The 22,331-nt window shown below is 40.5% G+C and overlaps 2 pseudogenes; both read left to right on the top strand.

Moving 5' to 3' along the window:
- The first annotated feature begins 647 nt into the window (after window positions 1-647).
- Window positions 648-10,329, top strand: LOC105003305 (annotated as a pseudogene).
- A 4,064-nt stretch (window positions 10,330-14,393) lies between these two features.
- LOC105003365 lies at window positions 14,394-17,152 on the top strand (annotated as a pseudogene).
- The last annotated feature ends 5,179 nt before the right edge of the window (window positions 17,153-22,331 follow it).

Genomic DNA, 22,331 nt, shown 5'->3' with positions numbered 1-22,331 from the left:
GACTGATGCTAAAGCTGAAACTCCAGTACTTTGGCCACCTGATGAGAAGAGTTGACTCATTGGAAAAGACTCTGGTGCTGGGAGGGATTGGGGGCAGGAGGAGACGGGGATGACAGAGGATGAGATGGCTGGATGGCATCACCGACTCGATGGACATGAGTTTGAGTGAACTCCAGGAGATGGTGACGAACAGGGAGGCCTGGCGTGCTGCGATTCATGGGGTCGCAAAGAGTCGGACACAACTGAGCAACTGAACTGAACTGATGTATAGTCTAGGTGCTGGAAGTACACAGATAATCCACTTAAAGGGTAACTGAAGACATTTAAAGGTGGAGGTGGGGGGACAAGTTTAAGGGCACAAGCAGAGGACATTGAATGAAGGATATGGAGCAGTCAGAAGGTTGCAGGAACAATGACCAGGTAGCTTATATAACTCGTGTAGAGTGAAAAGGCAAGCAATGTGTGAATTCCAGAATTATCAAAGATCAGAGAAAATGGATGGTGCTAAATGAAAGATGTGACCAAGGTAGAGGAACAGAGACACTGGGGCACCGTGGTTGATGAGGGTGGAAGCAAGGGGAATAGGAGCCTGACTTCTAGTCTCCTGCTGGTACTTCTCACTGGTAAATATCCATCAGAAAGGATGGAGGATATGGGGGATCTTCCATGTCAGATAAATATAGAAAGTTTAATACAGTTTGCATGTGACACAGTTAGAGCCATTAATGGTAGGAGGTGAACAGGTAGGAAGTGAAATAGGTGAATAGGTGAGAAGGTTCTGAATATGTACAGAGGTTGAATTTTCTGTCCTTGTTGAAATGGAAGTATCTTCCTCCCAGGCAGGCATTCATCTGCACACAAGTTCACCCAAAGCAACCCATGGGCAGTCTGGTCTATTGCTCTTACTGTGTGTTGCATTCTTGTCTTTCTGTGCACGTTTCCCTCTGGGCTCCACAGTGAGGTCTGAAACCAAAGGCATCTGGATGTTGTGTGTGCACCATCCCTCCAAGGAGAATCACACCCTGGTCCTTCTGGACACTGAGGGTTTGGGCGATGTGGAGAAGGTAAGACAGGGAAGCTTCTTTACTCTTGAGACTCCATTTACATTTCAATTTCCCACCTCAATTCAATTTTTAGGACATGTTGCTATAAACTGCAAATCCTATTATGAATGATGAGGCCAAATTCTCTTTCCTTGAGTTAATTTTTTGATAAAATATATACCTCAGTTGATAGGGAAAAACTTTATTATTTTAAACACTGGGGTGAAAGATACAGTGAAAATCTCTCAGTCCTGTCCAACTCTTTGCAACCCCATGGACTGTACTGTCCATGGAATTCTCCAGGCCAGAATACTGGAGTGGGTAGCCTTTCCCTTCTCCAGGGAATCTGGATCTTCCCAACCCAGAGATCCAGCCCAGGTCTCCTGCATTTCAGGCAGATTCTTTACCAGCTGATCCACACGAGAAGCCCAAGAATACTGGAGTGGGAAGTCTATCACTTCTCCAGAGGATCTTTTTGACCCAGAAATTGAACGGGGGTCTCCTGCATTGCAGATGGATTCTTTAGCAACTGAGCTATGAGGGAAGCCCATACAAGTTAATAAATATTTATTGGGCATTTGAATCCTGGGGATGAAGTGTAACAGATATCTCAGTGAGTTAAAGACCCAGAGCTGAGTTGGGGAGATAAATATTCAGTGTTATCAGTACAGGGAACCAAGAGGAAAAGAATGTGAGAATCTATCCCAGTTGTTCAGGTTCCTGAAAACTTCCTTATGAAAGCTATCACCCATTCAATCAATGGGATCTTGTCGTTGAAGTGTGTGGAGTTGATGAGTAGATGGTGGTGTAGGTAGCAACCATTAACATAGGATTTCTCTGAATAATGTATTTTTCAAATCTCCAGAAAAGTTTCAGCTATCCCAGGAACATTTTAGGTTCTGAAGATGAATTCATCTGACGTATCTAGAAGCATGAGCTACTTTAACCAAGAACTTTGAAAATGGGATAATTTTAGAAACTTTGTCTTTACAGTGTTAGTTGTAATCAAACTTTTCTACTTATTCATAGTAATCTGCATCTATATAAGAAAGCAGTAGCATTGAATCTTTGGCCTTCATCATTGTAGAAAAGAGCTGGCACATAAATTCAGAAATTCTAAATTTAAAAATCCAGATTTAATGTATTCAATAATCACATTAGTGTCAACCCAAGTTGGCCTACTGATTTGTAATAGACTATAATTTTCATGACCCTCTTCTTTTTATCTCACTGCATTTATCAAAGAACCAAAGTACAGTGAACTTCACACTGATAGCAGAACTACTTGCTGCTCATATTGGTATAAAGTATCTTGATAGTATATATGATGATTTAGTCATTAAATTGTGTCCAACTCTTAGAACCCCATGGACTGTAACCTTCCAGGCTCCTCTGTCCATGGGATTCTCCAGGCAAGAATACTGGAGTGGGGTGCCATTTCCTTCTCCAAGGGATCTTCCTGACCCAGGAAAAGAAACTGGGTCTCCTGCATTGCAAGCAGATTCTTTACAGATTGAGCTATGAGGGAAGCCCTGATACTCTGTGTGTGTGTGTGTGTGTGTATTCTATTCCAAAGTCACTCATGACTTGCCCTGAATTTTGTTTTCAGCCTCATCATCTACTACCACACAGGTAATCACTACTTCAGTCAAATAAAATAACCGTGTAATACCTTTACCTGAGCACACTTTCTGGCAATTATGATCAGCTTCTGTGGGTCCTTCCACCTGCATGATTTCTATAACTCCACAAATCCATCTTATGTCAATTCTTTAAATTCCAGCTATTTATTTTTTAATACTATCACATTACAATCAGACATAAGCACTACTGCTCTGAAAGCACAGAGTATTTTTTTTTTTTTTGGTTTGAGCATATGGGTTTTCCTGGTATCTCAGACAGTAAAGAATCTGCCTGCAATGCAGGAGACCCAGGTTCAATCCCTGGGTCTAGAAGATTCCCTGGAGGGGAGAATGGCTACCCACTCCAATATTCCTGCCTGGAGAATTCCATGGACAGAGAAGCCTCACAGGCTACAGTCCATGGGGTCACATAGAGTCAAACACGACTAATCAACTAACATTCACTTACTTACCTTTGCCATTTATAATATAACACTTGATTCCATGCTTGGCAGCTCATCATCTTGTATGTATGTAAACGTCTCCAATAAGATTATGTTTCCAGGTATACCTGCACCTCTTCAATGCCCTCTCTCTAAGGCAAGGAGTATAATATGAAACTTTATATCCAAGTAAGCAAATAAGTGTCTCCTGTTAGTTAGATGCACAGTTTGTAGTTGATTATTTTAACTGAATATCACTTGTGTTCTTAATATACACCATGATATATTAGGAAAACGTTGGAAAGGCAACCAACACCCACTTACTGTCCCACAACTTCTATGTTCCAGGCACTATACTAAACATTTTAAGCACATATAGGGCATGATTCATTTCTGTTAGTAGGTGATCATACTCAAGTGCTTAGAGGGGTCAGTATCTTTAACAGAAAGGTTTGCATTTAGCATTGTCTTGAAAATTTGTTATTTGTCTCACTATTGAGTTATAGTACAGCTGTTATAGTAAATGAACAACTGAATGAGAGCATAAGGAGTAGCATCCTCACGCTGTAATGTACTTTCTAGGGGAACTCCAAGAATGACCCATGGATCTTTGCCCTGGCCAAGCTCCTGAGCAGCTGCTTTATCTACAACAGGATGAACACCATCAACCACCAGGCCTGGGAACAGCTGCAGTATCCTTCCAGAGCTGAACGAGTACATTTCTTTGACTTCATAAGAATAGCAACTGACAATGTTTCTTCTTTTCCATGACTCCATTCTTTTGGCAGATGAGATAGTAAAATGGGGCAAAAGGGAATATTCTTTTATCTTGTTTGGGGTGAGATCTGCAAATTGTGTTGGAGAGTGCTATTTATTCCTTAGCTAAGATCCCAGCTATGTGACTGAATTAACAGAGCTGATCAGAAACAAATCACCTCCCACATCTGATGAAGTAGCGGACTCAACCAAATTTGTGAGTTTCTTTGCAGACTTAATCTTTACTGTGCAGGATTTCATGCTGCAGCTGGAGTTAGACGGGAATCCCATCACTGAAGAAGAGTACCTGGACAATGCCTTGAAGTTGAATTCAGGTATCAATTTTCAGGGACAAGGTGGTAGAAAGCTCAGTAGGAAGTGGGATAAAGAGCCATATATGGCAAACTCTCAGCAAACATTATCCTCAATGGTGAAAAATTGAAAACATTTCCCCTAAAGTCAGAAACAAGACAAGGGTGCCCACTCTCACCACTACTATTTTACATAGTTTTGGAAATTTTGGCCACAGCAATCAGAGCAGAAAAAGAAATAAAGGAATCCAGATTGGAAAAGAAGAAGTAAAACTCTGACTGTTTGCAGATGACATGATCCTCTACATAGAAAACCCTAAAGACTCCACCAGAAAATTACTAGAGCTAATCAATGAATATAGTACAGTTGCAGGATATAAAATTAACACACAGAAATCCCTTGTATTCCTATACACTAACAATGAGAAAACAGAAAGAGAAATTAAGGAAACAATTCCATTCACCATTGCAACAAAAAGAATAAAATACTTAGGAATATCTATACCTAAAGAAACAACAGATCTATATAGAGAAAACTATAAAACACTGTTGAAAGAAATCAAAGAGGACACAAATAGATGGAGAAATATACCATGTTCATGGATTAGAAGAATCAGTATAGTAAAATGAGTATACAACCCAAAGCAGTCTATACATTCAATGCAATCCCTATCAAGCTACCAATGGTATTTTTCAGAGAACTAGAACAAATGATTTCACAGTTTGAATGGGAATATAAAAAACCTCGAATAGCCAAAGCAATCTTAAGAAAGAAGAATGGAACTGGAGAAATCAACCTGCCCGACTTCAGGCTCTACTACAAAGCCACAGTCATCAAGACAGTATGGTACTGGCACAAAGACAAAAATATAGATCAATGGAACAAAATAGAAAGCCCAGAGATAAATCCACACACCTATGGACACCTTATCTTTGACAAAAGAGGCAAGAATGTGCAATGGAGAAAAGACAATCTCTTTAACAAGTAGTGCTGGGAAAACTGGTCAACCACTTGTAAAAGAATGAAACTAGAACACTTTCTAACACCATACACAAAAATAAACTCAAAATGGATTAAAGATCTAAATGTAAGACCAGAAACTATAAAATTCCTAGAGGAGAACATAGGCAAAACACTCTCCGACACAAATCACAGCAGGATCCTCTATGACTCACCTCCCAGAATATTGGAAATAAAAGCAAAAATAAACAAATGGGACCTAATTAAACTTAAAAGCTTCTGCACAACAAAGGAAACTATTAGCAAGGTGAAAAGACAGCCTTCAGAATGGGAGAAAATAATAGCGAATGAAGCAACTGATAAAGGATTAATCTCAAAAATATACAAGCAACTCCTGCAGCTCAATTCCAGAAAAATAAATGACCCAATAAAAAAATGGGCAAAAGACCTAAACAGACATTTCTCCAAAGAAGACATACAGATGGCTAACTAACACATGAAAAGATGCTCAACATCACTCATTATCAGAGAAATGCAAATCAAAACCACTATGAGGTACCATTTCATGGCAGTCAGAATGGCTGCGATCCAAAAGTCTATAAGCAATAAAGGCTGGAGAGGGTGTGGAGAAAAGGGAACCCTCTTACACTGTTAGTGGGAATGCAAACTAGTACAGCCACTATGGAGAACAGTGTGGAGAGTCCTTAAAAAACTGGAAATAGAACTGCCTTATGACCCAGCAATCCCACTGCTGGGCATACACACTGAGGAAACCAGAATTGAAAGAGACACGTGTACCCTAATGTTCATCACAGCACTGTTTATAATAGCCAGGACATGGAAGCAACCTAGATGCCCATCAGCAGATGAATGGATAAGAAAGCTGTGGTACATATCCACAATGGAATATTACTCAGCCATTAAAAAGAATACATTTGAATCAGTTCTAATGAGGTGGATGAAACTGGAGCCTATTATACAGAGTGAAGTAAGCCAGAAAGAAAAACACCAATACAGTATACTAACGCATATATATGGAATTTAGAAAGATGGTAAGGATAACCCTGTAGGTGAGATAGCAAAAGAGACACAGATGTAGTGAACAGTCTTTTGGACTCTGTGGAAGAGGGCGAAGGTGGGATGATATGGGAGAATGGCATTGAAAGATATAAAATATCAAACGTGAAATGAATCGCCAGTCCAGGTTTGATGCATGATACAGGGTGCTCGGGGCTGGTGCACCGGGACGACCCAGAGGGATGGGATGGGGAGGGAGGAGGGAGGGGGGTTCAGGATGGGGAACACATGTACAGTCGTGGCAGATTCAAGTCCATGTATGGCAAAACCAATACAATATTGTAAAGTAAAATTGATTAATTAATTTAAAAAAAGAGCCCTGACATTCAGCACTTGATGTCAATCTTGATTTGGGGCTGGATTGAGGCCATGCTAATGGTGCTTGGTGAATGAAATATAGGTGTGGCTTTATCATTGCTGTTACTTGGAAACCCCAGTGACCAGAGTGTAAGCTCACAGAGGATGTTTAGAATCCAATATTAGAGAAATGGATACCAAGAAAAAGAAAGGCTGACATATGTGTATAATATATTGAGTGCTTCTCCTCTCCTAGTTGAGTAAGATAATCAATAAGATAAATGGAATCGTAAGGTAAACAAAAGGACTAATTTTTGACATACATTTCACACAATGTATGTTACTAGCCTGCACAGATAACTCCTTAATAGACAGGCTGCTTATACACTAAAGAGTTCAGGGGAAACAAATTGCTATGTCCTTCTAGTAAGACTATCTGGTTCCTAAATGCTCTTTGTCATAACATCACACTCTTCATTCTTGAACTTACAGAGTGCATGTCATGTTAAAATAAAAAGCTAGTTAATTAAATTTTTTTTAGCACAGAGGATAATTGCTGGTACCTAAAAGCATTATTCCAGTTGAACTATTCCAAATCCTGAAAGATGATGCTGTGAAAGTGCTGCACTCAATATGCCAGCAAATTTGGAAAACTCAGCAGTGGCCACAGGACTAGAAAAGGTCAGTTTTCATTCCAATCCCAAAGAATGGCAATGTCAAAGAATGCTCAAACTACCACACAGTTGCACTCATCTCACATGCTAGTAAAGTAATGCTCAAAATTCTCCAAGCCAGGCTTCAGCAATATGTGAACCGTGAACTTCCTGATGTTCAAGCTGGCTTTAGAAAAGGCAGAGGAACCAGAGATCAAATTGCCTACATCCACTGGATCATAGAAAAAGCAAGAGAGTTCCAGAAAAACATCTACTTTGCTTTATTGACTATGCCAAAGCCTTTGACTGTGTGGATCACAATAAACTGTGGAAAATTCTGAAAGAGATTGAAGGAGATCAGCCCTGGGATTCCTTTGGAAGGAATGATGCTAAAGCTGAAACTCCAGTACTTTGGCGACCTCATGCGAAGAGTTGACTCATTGGAAAAGACTGATGCTGGGAGGGATTGGGGGCAGGAGGAGAAGGGGACTACAGAGGATGAGATGGCTGGATGGCATCACTGACTTGATGGACGTGAGCCTCAGTGAACTCCGGGAGTTGGTGATGGACAGGGAGGGCTGGCATGCTGTGATTCATAGGGTCGTAAAGAGTCGGACACGACTGAGCGACTGATCTGAAAAGCATTATTAATTTTGCATATTTAATCATTTATTCACTCTTTCAATAACTACTTACTGATAGATATGCTCAGAAGCATCTTCTATGATGCTATAAGTCATAATATAAAATGATACAGGAGATGGATGAGGTCTCCAAGTTTCATTTAGGCTATCTTTACTATGGGATGGCATATGCTAAAGTGATCTCTTGGTAGTATGTGTACACTTTTACCCTGATTTATAAAGCTTTTCTTTATGTCCTGAGAATCATTTGTCTCCATAGGTTATCTTCCCAGCAATATCATAAATATCTTTATTTCTATGATTACATTACTTTAGAGCACACATGTCATTTCTGACATGGGAACTGCAATATCAGAAAAATATTTCTGACAATTTCTTGGATAAATCTATTACTCAGACAACATCTAATAAGTAGTTGATTCACTACACAGCATGGAATGTTAAGGAAAATAATCAGAAGTTTCTTCACTTGGAATGGATCCCTCCCCTGCCTCCTCAGAAGTACTTTCATCACTCTTGTTGTTGTTAGTCACTCAGTCATGTCCTAGTCTTTTGTGACCCTATAAATTGTAGCCCACCAGGTTCTTCTCTTCATGGGATTTCCCAGGCAAGAATACTGGAGTGAGTTGCTATTTCCCTCTCCTGGGGATCTTCCAGACCCAGGAATCACACCCTGGTCTCCTGCATTGGGAGGCAGATTCTTTACCACTGAAACACTTGGGAAGCCCTCCTTCACTCTCAGCTTTGTACAAGGGGGAAAAAAAAATAGGGAAGGCATTTTCCATTTCCTGAGTAGATTAGCATAAGATAGTCTTGCATTGTTTGATTAGTAAAGATTTACAGACACAGGAGATACCAAAATGCAAAGATCCCAGAAATGAAACACTTGAGCCCCCTCACCTGAAATTTGTCCCTTCCACGATTGCTTGTTTCTCACTACTATTGGTGAGGATCCCAGAGTTCAGAACTCCAGCATGCCCAGAGAGAATATCAGGAAATTTTTTTCCAAAAAGAAAATGCTTTGCTTTTGACTGGTTTGAAAGTGACAAAAAACTAATTCTCCATATTGCGGAAGTGCTAGATAACCAACTGGATGAGAATTTCCAGAAGAAATCAGAGGATTTCTGTTCATATATCTTTACCCATGCAAAACCCAAGACCCTAAGAGAAGGAATCACTGTCAAGTCGGGGGATGAGTCTCTTGCACTAGAGCATATGTCTCTGACTCATTGTGTGTCATGAACTTGTGATTGCACTCTGGGATTCTCAGTAATTGCATTTTCTTCTCCATGTAACTCTGAACATGGATGCTCATGCCACACATGGAAATGCATGTTTCTTCACTAAAATAAGCCTATGTACATGGTTTTTTGCAGTCTATCAAATCTCTTGAAACTATTACAATAATGATATAAGTTAAAGATAGAAATCTTCATGGTAATGAGATGTCTGATGAGATAGGTGTTTTGAGTGAGGATATGCAAAACATTTTGTGAATTTACACTAAGAAGAACATAAATAGTAGTCCATGAATCCATGTAGTTTTACCGAGAGACTGAGAAACAAATACAAATACATCTTGTATACAGGGTTGGCCTCATGAACATGCCACCTGGGCAGTCACACAGTGTCCTGTTCTGAGATGAGTCCTTCTTGTTTTCATGTTTTGTGTCACTGTCCTGAAATTCTGATGACATTTTCATCAAGATGTTTTAATTTACAAATAGAGCCCCAAAATTATGTGAATTACTTACAAGTGTCATAAGTTCTTCTTATTTTATTACAATGGTAAAAGTGTTCTGGGAGACCCTTGAGCATATTGTTTGAGATGATTTGTTCAATATTTTAATGTGATGAATTGGAGAAACATAAAAGATAGAGTGCATAGGAGATACAGTGATTATATTTTTTAAAACAGTGGATTCATACAAGAAAAAGGATGAGGATACAAGAATGAAGAAAATGAGGAGAAGGATAAATAGAAGAAAAGAAATCTTTAACTTCAAAAAATTTTAATGATTTCTAGAATGCTGATCTGTAAAGCTGTTTTAAAAAAGCAGGTGAGAATTCTCTCCTATTTCATAAATATCATATATCTTTCAATGTTGGGGACTCTGGCGGAGGCCTGCATAGATACCATCAACAGTGGAGGAGTTCCCCGTTTGGAGAACGCAGTAATAACTCTGGCTGAGCATGAGAACTCAGCAGCCGTGCAGAAGGCAAATGATCACTACAGTGAGCCGATGACCCAGCGACTGAGCCTCCATACAGATACGCTCTAGGAGCTGCTGGAGGTTCATGAAGCCTGTGAGAGGGAAGGCATTGCTGTCTTCTTGAGGGACTCCTTCAAGGATGACAAGCAGATGTTTCAGAAAAAGCCCTCCGTAATGTGTCCTAGAATATATCCTTCCTGATTCTTTTCTTCCAGAATGATGCCTAGCCACCCCACTTTTGACCCCATGGTTCCTGTGCTTCTTATCATAAAATAAGACTAGATTCTAGTGGGTGATACAGCTCTACAAGCTATATAGTCCATCCATTTTCTAAAAGTTGGGCTTTTTATTCTCTTTTTTAATTAAAATTTATTTGTTTTAATTGGAGGTTAATTACTTTACAATATTATATTGGTTTTGCCATACATCAACACGAATCCACCATGGGTGTACACGTGCTCCCTATCCTGAACCCTTCTCCCACCTCCCTCCCCGTACCATCCCTCTGGGTCATCCCAGTGCACCAGCCCCAAGCATCCTGTATCCTGCATTGAGCCTGGACTGGCAATTCATTTCTTATATGATATTATACATGTTTAAATGCCATTCTCCCAAATCATCCCACCCTCTCTCTCCCCCATAGACCAAGTGGGCTTTATCCCAGGGATGCAAAGATTCTTCAATATCCGCAAATCAATCAATGTAATACACCACATTAACAAATTGAAAAATAAAAGCCATATGATTATCTCAATAGATGCAGAGAAAGCCTTTGACAAAATTCAACATCCATTTTGATAAAAACTCTCCAGAAAGCAGGAATAGAAGGAACATACCTCAACATAATAAAAGCTATATATGACAAACCCACAGCAAACATTATCCTCAATGGTGAAAAATTGAAAACATTTCCCCTAAAGTCAGGAACAAGACAAGGGTGACCACTTTCACCACTACTATTCAACACAGTTTTGGAAGTTTCGGCCACAGCAATCAGAGCAGAAAAAGAAATAAAAGGAATCCAAATTGGAAAAGAAAAAGTAAAACTCTGACTGTTTGCAGATGACATGATCCTCTACATACAAAACCCTAAAGACTCCACCAGAAAATTACTAGAGCTAATCAATGAATATAGTAAAGTTGCAGGATATAAAATCAAGACACGGAAATCCCTTGCATTCCTATACACTAATAATGAGAAAATAGAAAGAGAAATTAAGAGATTGTCTTTAATCCATTGTATATTCTTGCCTCCTTTGTCAAAGATAAGGTGTCCATAGGTGTGTGGATTTATCTCTGGGCTTTCTATTTTGTTCCATTGATCAATATTTCTGTCTTTGTGCCAGTACCATACTGTCTTGATAACTGTGGCTTTGTAATAGAGCCTGAGGTCAGGTAGGTTGATTCCTCCGGTTCCATTCTTCTTTCTCAAGATAGCTTTGGCTATTCGAGGTTTTTTTGTATTTCCATACAAATTGTGAAATTATTTGTTCTAGCTCTGTGAAGAATACCATTGGTAGCTTGATAGGGATTGCATTGAATCTATAAATTGCTTTGGGTAGTATACTCATTTTCACTATATTTATTCTTCCAATCCATGAACATGGTATATTTCTCCATCTATTAGTGTCCTCTTTGATTTCTTTCACCAGTGTTTTATAGTTTTCTATATATAGGTCTTTAGTTTCTTTAGGTAGATATATTCCTAAGTATTTTATTCTTTCTGTTTCAATGGTGAATGGAATAGCATTGAAACATGTATAATATCATGTATGAAACGAGTTGCCAGTCCAGGTTCGATACACGGTACTGGATGCTTGGGGCTGGTGCACTGGGACGACCCAGAGGGAGGGTAGGGGAGGGAGGAGGGAGGAGGGTTCAGGATGGGGAATGCGGGTATACCTGTGGCGGATTCATTTCGATGTTTGGCAAAGCTAATACAATATTGTGAAGTTTGAAAGTAAAATAAAATTTTAAAAAAAAAGAGAGAAATTAAGGAAACAATTCCATTCACCATTGCAACAAAAAGAATAAAATACTTAGGAATATATCTACCTAAAGAAACTAAAGACCTATATATAGAAAACTATAAAACACTGGCTTTTTATTTTCTGTTGTAGTAAAACAAATTACACTGAGCTTAGCAAGTTGAAACGCACATCTAATAGCTTATGTTCCTCAGGTCAGATTCCCACTCAGGGTCCATGGGTATCTGCTCAGTGTACCATAGCCAAAAACAAGGTCACGTGGGCTTGGTACTCACATGGAGACTCTGGGGAACCCTCCTACCTCTTTAACAGCCATGGTGCACTGTTTCTTTCCTCAGTTTCTAATCTCTCTGATTACCTTTTCCACCACCAACTGGAGAAGACTACATGTGAAGGGCTTGTGTGATTAGGTAATGCCCACTTGGGTCATCTCCATTTCTTAACTTAGCCTGTGCCATATAACATAGTCTAAACACGGAATCTATATTTGTCATATTCACAAGTATATGGACTATGCAGAGTGTGGACACCAGGGGAGAGAATGCTTGGAGATTGCAGTTCTACTTACCATTGGCAGCTTCACTGAAAGTTTGATGTTCAGTTTCCCTTGACCATCTTACAAGCTACAAAAATCTCTTAGTTCATTGAGATTTTTGAGAAAGATTCATTGAGAAAGCAAGCCTGATTTTAATTTATAAATACAAACAAAAAATTCTATTTCTGTATTTTCACACATTCCAGCTCTCAGGGAATCGAAAATTCATGAAGAGTTCAAAACTCTGATCAGTGTGTACTTAACTCATTAATGGGCAGTTGATTTGCTATGTATGTGTTTTTATCCATAACACCCAGTGTGCAGAGGAATCCCTGTTTCTCATCATAATTAAACTTTTCATTTTTCATTGTTGGTGGATGGATCACGATTTGTCCTACTGCTACTAAAGGAACCACATAGGGTTAATGCCTGCCAACCCCTTCACTGAACAGATGTTGAGGTTGAGTCCAGTGGATTTAAGGGACTTCCCACAAGTCACACATAGAGGTGGTCAGAACTGGGGCTAAAACTAGACTCCTGACTCCGTGTCTGTTATTCTGTGTCTCAACTCTATGTTTTCAGACTTCCTCCAAAAGAATCACAGCTGGACCTTCCCTTTTAACAGCTTCTTTCCATTGGATTTCTCCACTTTCCCTGACAGGACTTCACAGAGAAAAAGAGGGAAGTTTTCTTGCTCCAGAATGAAGAGGTATCTGTCAATTACTGTTAGGCTGAGCTTAAGCACCTTTCAGAGCTTTTGATGAAAAGTATTTCAGAAGGAATTTTCTTTGTACCTGGAGGATACAATGTCTACTTAGAAGCAAAAGAAGGAAGTTCAACAGGATTATAACCTGGTGCCTCGGAAAGGAGTTAAGGTGAGGAGTAAAGGGATTGCGAAAGAACAGCATATTGCAGTCAGGAGGTGCTTGTTGGTTCCTTTGTTCCTGCTTTGTTCAGAAGCTGTCAGCCACTGGTTAGTGGGACTAGGTAATGAGGAGGCTAACTGTGATAACCTGGGGGGTTCTGGGTCTAGTGCTAGATGACCTGTGAGTGATGTGAGGCTCTGGGAGACCTGGGTGTTGCCCACGCACTGGTGGGTAAGGCCAGGTAGTGGGGCTAGTTGCCAGTTTTGGGAACTGGAGGAAAGAACCAGTTTTGGGAGACTGGTTGCAGGCTCCAGGGTCTTGATTACAGGGTCTAAGAGCCCCAGAACCTATGTTGGTTAACTGTAAGGTAGATGGTTCCTCACACAGTTGGCTGCTGGGCCTGGGATGTCTTGAAACTTCTGTTGGCCTGATATTAGTCAAGGCCTGAGCCCAGCTGGGTGCAGGGTGGGATCTGGCCTGCTAGTGGGTGGGCTGGTCATGCAGCCTGGGAACTGAGGTTTTATTGCTCCTGGTTATCTTCCCACTGGTTTGGAGATGTAGGTCAGAGGTCTCTGGCTAGAGGGCCCAGGGATTTTCAGGTTTAGACCCCGTGGCTGGTGAAGGGTGCTGGGTTCTTTCCAGAGTCGGCTTTGGGCTCAGGAGTTTGTAAGGTAGCCTGGCTTCTGGTGGATGGAGCTATGCTCATGCTCAGTTAGTTGCCTGAAGCATCCCAGCAGTGGCAGCTGACTGGGCCAGGGTAAGCCTGGGTCTTAGAGCTAATAAACTAAAAGCAAGATTCCTAAATGGTGATGGCCAGCATCAATGTGCACCTGGGATAACGAGTTCTCAAACATGATGCTGCAGTGACTGTGTCCCCAGAGGGGGCTGCAGTTGCCCTCTGCCTGTAGCAGACCCTCCAAGAACAGAAAGTAGGTCCAACCCAGGTTCCTGTCAAATTGCTGCTTCTTTTCTGGATTATGGAGCATGTACAAGTTGGTGTGCACTCTTTCAGGGTTAAATCTGTATTTCCCCAAGCCCTTTGAGACTCCTGACAGGAAGCCCTGCTAGTCTTCAAAGCAGAATGCTGGGGAAGATTGTCTTCCCAGTGCTAGACACTGACTGTGGGGCCCAATGTGGGAGCCGGACCTCTCACCCCTGTGGGAGGACCTCTAAAGCTGTAATTACTCTGGACTGTGGATCATCCACCTGGGTGTACGGGATGCGACAATACTGGGACACTGCCCCTCCTATCCATCAAGTGTGGTCCCTTAAATTTCTGTTAGATTTTGCTCCTTTTCACCAATGATTGCTTTTCAGATAGTTGTGACTTCAGTGTGCCTGTGAGAGGAAATGAACGCAGGGTCAGTGTGCTCCAGATACTACCAAGACAATCAGTTAGTTTAGTCCTCAGAATAATAAATTAGGTACTGCTGTCATTCTCTTCATAAAACTGAGAACTATGACATATGGAAACATCACTAAGTTGCTTAAGATCACAGAGCCATCAAGTGGCAGTGCTGGTGGAGCAGCTGTAATTTTTTGACAATTATTCAAAAATCAGAAAACAGCTTAGGAAAGCTCCCTGGAAGAGGTGGTAGAAGCTCCAAGTTGAAATGACCATAACTGATATTCTAACAAAGAAAGAGTATATAGGCATTAGTCAAAAAAAAAAAAAAAAAAGAGAGAGAGAATATGCATATATAGCAGTTGCAAACAATGGAAGATGGGAGTTTGTAGACCTGCCCTGAATTCTGGAGTCTGTACACATTTTAGGAGCCTGCAAAGGATGGAGAATTTAAAGGGTCTCTTGTGTAAGTTTACTAAACAATAATTTCCACAGCAAGACACTACATCTTCCCTACCTGACAAGTCTTTGCTCCTTGTTTCCTCGGGCCAATGAGGTCCTCCAGAGCTTCCTGCAGTCACAGGGAGGAGTAGAGGCAGCCATCCTGCAGCCAGACCAGGCCCTCACTGATGGGACAAGGCCATGGAAGGTACAGGGAGGACTGAGCTCTCAGAGGGGAAGGTGGCTCCTGTGCTGCCCTTAGACAGGTTTGCGAGCAAACACTTCCTGGAACCAGAGCTTCCTCTTCTTATGTGGAACCTCTCTGCTACATGTAAATAAATGGGGGAGTTTGGGTGGCATGTACATCCAATCAGTGCCTCTGTATCATGTGCTAAAGCAGATTATCTGATGTGGTAGCAGGAACAGTCAGACCCCTTCCCACCAACTTAAAGTCATCCTAGTCTCTGAGCTCAGGAGGGTATAGCTCAGTATAACTGTTATATGTCTCTCTTTAAAATGCTTGTGAAACAGAAGAACGAATCAAGGGACAGAAAGCTGAGATGGAGCAGGAACTGCTAACACAGAAACTGAATGACCAGAAGCAAAAAAAATGGAAGCACAAGAGAGAGGTTTCAGTGAAGAGGTGGCTCAGCTGAGAGAGAAGATGGAAAGGGAAAGAGAAAATCTTCTGAGAGAGCAGGAAATGATGATGGAACACAAGCTGAAGGTAAGTTTGGAAGGGCCTGAGCAGGGCCTGATGGGGAAAACCCTAACTTCTCATGAATAAAGGGACAGGAATTTGACCTAAAGTCAGACCCCAGAGGGAACTCCAAAGACATAGAATTCACTATAATGTCAAAGAGATGTGGATCGTGCTAAAGGCTTACCTCTGTAAGATTCAGCACCTTCTGTAGTGTTAGGGTTTGAATGGGACAAATAAAATGACCCAGACTCCTGGACTGCTGTTCATGGTAATTATAGCATCACATTCGCTCCCAAATGAATAGGACTTCAGTCTTAGACTCCTTAGAATTTGGGGGACAACCATCAGAGACCTGGACTAGTTCCATCTGCTCTTGAAGGTATCAGATGGTGCCTGCTATGAAATACAGGATACTAAAAGCTGTAAATTTTGCTACATTTGTTTCTAGGTCTGCCTGATTCATTTTATGCCGGCTCCCAGCAATTTTATATACCTAGAGTAAATGTATTCTTTCTCCCAGCTTGGAGTTTGAATGCCAGTGTTTTAGAGTCAGCAGTGCCATTCTGGTGACGTGTGTGGACATTCTACCTCAGTGAAATGGACAGATATTTAGAATTCACCTGCATTCTCTCCCAAGGGCTGGAACCCCTTCCTAGGGTAATTTTCAGACCTGACCTACACCCAGCTCCTCTGTGTCCAGGAAGATGCTGTTGAAGGAACATGGGACGCTCTAAACCCTGGATGCTCTCCCTTCCCTGGTGCAAACATTTGCAAATACTAGACAAACATCAAAAAAGCATCTAAGGTGTTAGAGAAATAGACAAACGTACTTTTTTGCTATAGTTGTTTGATAAAAAATACTTACTTGGTCTGTTTTCTAAAGGGAACTCTCCCCTTTTTACAGATGCAAGAAGAACTACTTACAGAAGGATTTAAAAAGAAAGCTGAGGAGCTAAATAAAGAGATATATCAACTAAAATAAGACATTAAAACAAGTAAAAATAATAAGCCTTCAGTGACTGCAGAGTACCTTGATGGGGCTAGCCTAGCATTAGTTGCTGAACTACCTGGGATTAATAAAGTATATGGTTTGATACCAAAAGCTATAAGTGAAATTATGAATAAGATTGAGATTCCCTGATAAGTATATTTTGAAAGGCATCTTTTGTCTTAATAGTGTAACACTGTAGCTCATTTTTTAAACATGTATGTCATGATAGCTTTGTTCAAGAAGACTTTAAAAATAAAAACCGATTATCAAACAGTTGCTGTAGTGTATGTGTGTGTGTGTGTGAGTCGCTTAGTCGTGTCCAACTCTTTGAGACCCCATGGTCTGTCCATGGAATTCTCCAGGCAAGAATACGGGTGGGGGGGGGGGGGGGGGTTGCCATTCCCTTCTCTAGGAGATCTTCCCGACCCAGAGAATGAACCCAGGTCTCCTGCACTGCCGGTAGATTCTTTACCTTCTGAACTACCAGGGAATCCCACTTAAGTGATTACCAACATGATTACCGTGGTCTGATACACAAAAAATAAAAAACAAGCAATTCTGATTGAATTAGTGAATTTAAAAAATGGAAAACAAGTTGAAAGATAATGATTAATTATGGTAAAGTGTTAAGAGGAGCAAGAAACAAATATAAGAGGAAGAACATCTGCAATCTATAATATACAGTCCTGGAGATCAGCTCTTTAAGTTATTATGAGCCCTTATATAACAGTGAGCAAACAGCAACAAGAACATTTTTACATGGGCAAAAATATAGAAAGAGAAAGTGTGTTTAACTTCATTGATAATAAATGACATACAAGGTAAAATTAGGAGGGACCTGTGTCACCTCCCACCTGGGCCAGAAACAGCAGTTTGGACAGGACACTAGCTGTCAAGGGTTCCAGGAAATTGGGGGTCTCTGTTAACTGCTAGGGAGAGTGCAAATTGGTACAAATACAATTCAAAGATTTGAATGCAAGTACTGCTGCTACAGAATCCACATTTAGTAATCTGTCTTAACGGACTTATTAACCTGAGTTGAAAATGGCATATGCTATAGTATATTTGTTTCAGGATTGCTTTAATTTCAGAAGACTGGAAACAACTTTATTTTTTATAATTTTTATTTATTTATTTTATTTTAATTTTGTGTTGTCCTTATCTTTGTTGCTGTGCAGGCCTTTCTTTAGTTGCAACAAGTGAAGCCTCATCCTAAATGCAGAGTGCGGGCTTCTCATTGTGGTGGCCTTCTTGTTGTGGAATTCAGGCCCTAGGACACTCAGCCATCAGTACTTGGAGTACATGGGCTCAGACATTGCAGCTCGCGGCTCTAGAGCACAGGCTCAAAAGTTGTGATGCACAGCCTTAGTTGCCTGCCCCACAGCATGTGGAATCTTCCAGATCAGGGACAAACCAATGTCTCCTGCATTGGTAGTTGTATTCTTAATCATGAGTTGCCAGAGAAGCCCTGGAAACAACTTTCAAGCCCCTGTCTCATACACCAGTGAGATAAAACCTGAGACACACTTACAAAGGAATACTTCACAGTCTCTAGAATGAAAAAAGGAAACTCTCTTTGTGCTAGTGTGGGAAAATCTAAGATATGGAAAGTATGTATAGTTGTATTACTGATTGAAAAAAATAATGAATGTATGCATTAGTTATTATCTATCTTCAAAAATACAGAAGAAATTGGTATCCATGTGCACAACATGAATACTCCTTCATGTTTGATGTAAGACATGCTGCTGCTGCTGCTAAGTCGCTTCAGTCGTGTCTGACTCTGTGGGACCCTATGGACTGCAGCCCACCAGGCTCCTCCATCCATGGGATTTTCCAGGCAAGAGTACTGGAGTGGGGTGCCATTGCCTTCTCCATGTAAGACATGAGAGGATAACTAACTTTGCATGACACTTTCTTCTGTGACATTTATATTTTTCAAGAATTCTTACATATTGAAACATAAGTACAGTTATTAAAATTAAGAGCAGAATAATGTATGGAATGAAGAAGTTCCTATGACAAGGTGAAAGGATTATAACTACTAGAAATAACATGTCAGCTCAACAGGGAATACCTACTTGTTACAGCAGGAAGTGGAAAATATATGATGTGCATCCTAACTTTCTTGTCATTTGGAGTTCTTGCTAAGGCATTGAAATTTAGTCCCTAATTCTTTACAGAAAAAGGGTCCCTGGGTGTGTTGGCTAAAATGTTCTCTAAGTACTAATCTTAGATTTTAAAAGATGGTGATTTCAAAGAAAAATTTCTCTTCAACTCAACATTTTAGGAATTCTTCTTAGCTGTCTGATGATTGACCATTGACTTAGAATAAATTGCTGGCAATTCCCCAATAGGACAAATTCTCTTGATTTTGGGAATTTGAGCCCAACACAGATATCCCTAACCCAGGTCCCCAGCCTGAAACCCTGATCTGTCACCATCCGTTCCTCCTTACTGTCTCCGATTTCCTGATTTCCTAAGATTGGGTCTGGTGTCCTTCTCTGTGATGCCATTGTATCAGATTTCCTTCAGACCACAGGATTTTTGTGTAATTTTAGTACTGAAACGACCTATTTATATTTTGTCTCCTACTGCCTCATGATCTTGTCTTTTTGATCTTCTTCCCTGTCTATGTAGCTCCCACCACAAACCCTACCACATAAGCCCCAGGTATTCAAACAAGGCATGTGAATAAATACATGAGCTTCCACCCATCAGGGCCACAAATAGCCGTGGCCAACCCAGTCTAGTATTCTTGCCTGGAGAATCCCATGGACGGACAAGCCTGGCGGGCTACAGTCCGTGGGGTCGTAGAGTCAGACACGACAGAGAGACTTTCACTCACTTGTGGGTATTAATTGGAGTCATCATCTAAACAAATACAGCACACATTATTCTGAAATATTTTACTACTGATTTCCATACAGAACTTGGACAGGGGAACCTGACAGGCTACAGTCTATGGGGTCGCAAAGAGTCAGACATGACTTAGTGACTAAAGACAACAGCCACAAGGAAAAAAATAACCTTCTCGAGTTCCAATCTGTGATTGTTCAGAATGTTTGTCTCCTACTTAATCACTCGGATAAAACACCCTTATTGCACCCTGCAACTACATAAATTGACTCTGGATTCTGTCCAATCCATGAGGATGAGTAAAATACCTCATTGTTGCCTCATTTCCTATGCAAGAGACTTTATTAAGATAACTCATCTGAGGATATTGAACACTCTATATGACAGATTTTATGTAATATCATTCATTAATTAATACTCATCAAGTAAACATATGACAAGGGATTTCACCACCCATCACCTAGCAGAAAATTTTTCTTAATATAAATGATTTCTCTTTTTCAGAGGAAAAGTACTTTCCTGTTGGGTATATGTTCTTCTATGAGTATCAAAGAATTTAGTATCATTTTAAAGATTTACTATTCACAGAAAGGCTCCTTCATAGCTCGGTTGGTAAAGAATCCACCTGGAATGCAGGAGACCCTGAATCGATTCCTGGGTCAGGAAGATCTCCTGGAGAAGGGATAGGCTACCCATGCCAGTTTTCTTGGGCTTCCCTGGTGGCTTAGCTGATAAAGAATCCGCCTGCAATGTGGCAGAACTGGAGTGGATCTCTGGGTTGGGAAGATGCCCTGGAGAAGGGAAAGGCTACCCACTCCAGTATTCTGGCCTAGAGAATTCCATGGAGTTGCAAAGACTCAGACACAACGTAGCGACTTTCACTTATTCATAGAAAAGTATAAAACTAATAAACTGCAATCCCAATAGTGAGTTAAAAATGCTATTCATGCTGCTGCTGCTGCTGCTAAGTCGCTTCAGTCGTGTCCAACTCTGTGCAACCCTATAGACGGCAGCCCACTAGGCTCCTCTGTACCTGGGATTCTCCAGGCAAGAGTACTGGAGTGGGTTGCCGTTGCCTTCTCCAGTGCATGAAAGTGAAAAGTGAAAGTGAAGTTGCTCAGTCGTGCCCGACTCTTAGTGACTCCATGGACTGCAGCCTACCAGGCTCCTCCGTCCATGGGATTTTCCAGGCAAGAGTGTGGGAGTGGGTTGCCATTGCCTTCTCCATTAAAAAAATGCTGTTCATAATGGAATGCAAATGTTCAAAGCTCTGATTTATTTATTGTTGTTCTTGTTTATTCACTAAGTTGTGTCTGACTCTGCAATCCCTTGGACTGTAGCCCAGTAGGCTCCTCTGTCCACGGGATTTCCCAGGCAAGAATACTGGAGTGGGTTGCCATCTCCTCCTTCCCAACACAGGGATCCAACCCACATCTCCTGCTTGGCAGGCAGATTCTTTACCACTAAGCTACCTGGGTAGACTCTGATCTACTTATTATTGATATATAAATACTGTGCAAAACAGAACAGTATTGCACCTATTATGAACTGAGTTATTCACAGCCAACATGCCCAAATTTGTTGATAACAATAACTTTGATTATCTAGAAAAGGGTGTGGAATATGGGCAAAAAATTCATTCCTTCATATTATTGATGAATTAAAAGTCTTAAAGAAATTCCTCTTCATAACAACAGAAAAAGAGAACACTTTATATTATTGAATAAGCAGTACCCAGTACATGTGTATCAGTAGATTGAAATGACTAAAAAGAATAAACTCATGTTAATTATATATCTAAGCAAATGAGTCCTTTACTATTGCAGTTTTTAGCCAGTATAGAGCATGTTTCCTTAAGATCAATGAGATCTTATTTTCTGTTAAGCAGATAGGATGGCACAATTTACTATTACATGCTAAACTTTCTGTACCTTGCTTCAGAGAGTCAAACTCATGCTAAATTAGAAACTGAATAATCGATATTTTGGATACTTGAAAGAATAATCTAATGTATTTCATCTCCCTGAGAAGAAATGGTTACAGCCAGGATTGAACCTATGTTAAGATTCCAAGGTGTCAAGGAGCCTGTAGATACAACTACCATATATCCTAGCTATTCCAAGTTTGTGGAATAGTACAGGGTAAACTCCGGGAGTTGGTGATGGACAGGGAGGCCTGGTGTGCTGCAGTCCATAGGGTCGCAGGGAGTCAGACATGACTGAGTGACTAAACTGAACTGAAACGAACAGGAAATTACCCAAAGTACAGGAAAACAGTAATTCAAACTGATATAGGCACTGAGATCTTCTTTGTAGTATTATTTATATTAGCCAAGATATGGAAACAACCAAAGTGCCAGTCAATGACTGAAAGGATAGAAAGATATGATATATATATATATATATATATATATATATATTATATATATATAAATAAAATACTCAGCCATAAAATAGAATTCAAGTCTGACATTTGTGACAACATGCATGGACCTTGACAATATAATGTTGACTGAAACAGGTCAAGTGAAGAAAGACAAATGCCATATGATTTCACTCACATGAGGAGACAAAAAAAAAAAAA

Source organism: Bison bison, unplaced genomic scaffold, assembly GCF_000754665.1.
Source record: "Bison bison bison isolate TAMUID 2011002044 unplaced genomic scaffold, Bison_UMD1.0 scf7180017864466, whole genome shotgun sequence".
Classification (NCBI taxonomy): domain Eukaryota; kingdom Metazoa; phylum Chordata; class Mammalia; order Artiodactyla; family Bovidae; genus Bison; species Bison bison.
The sequence above is the reverse complement of the archived record's forward strand: the minus strand, read 5'-3'. Positions and strand labels throughout refer to the sequence as shown.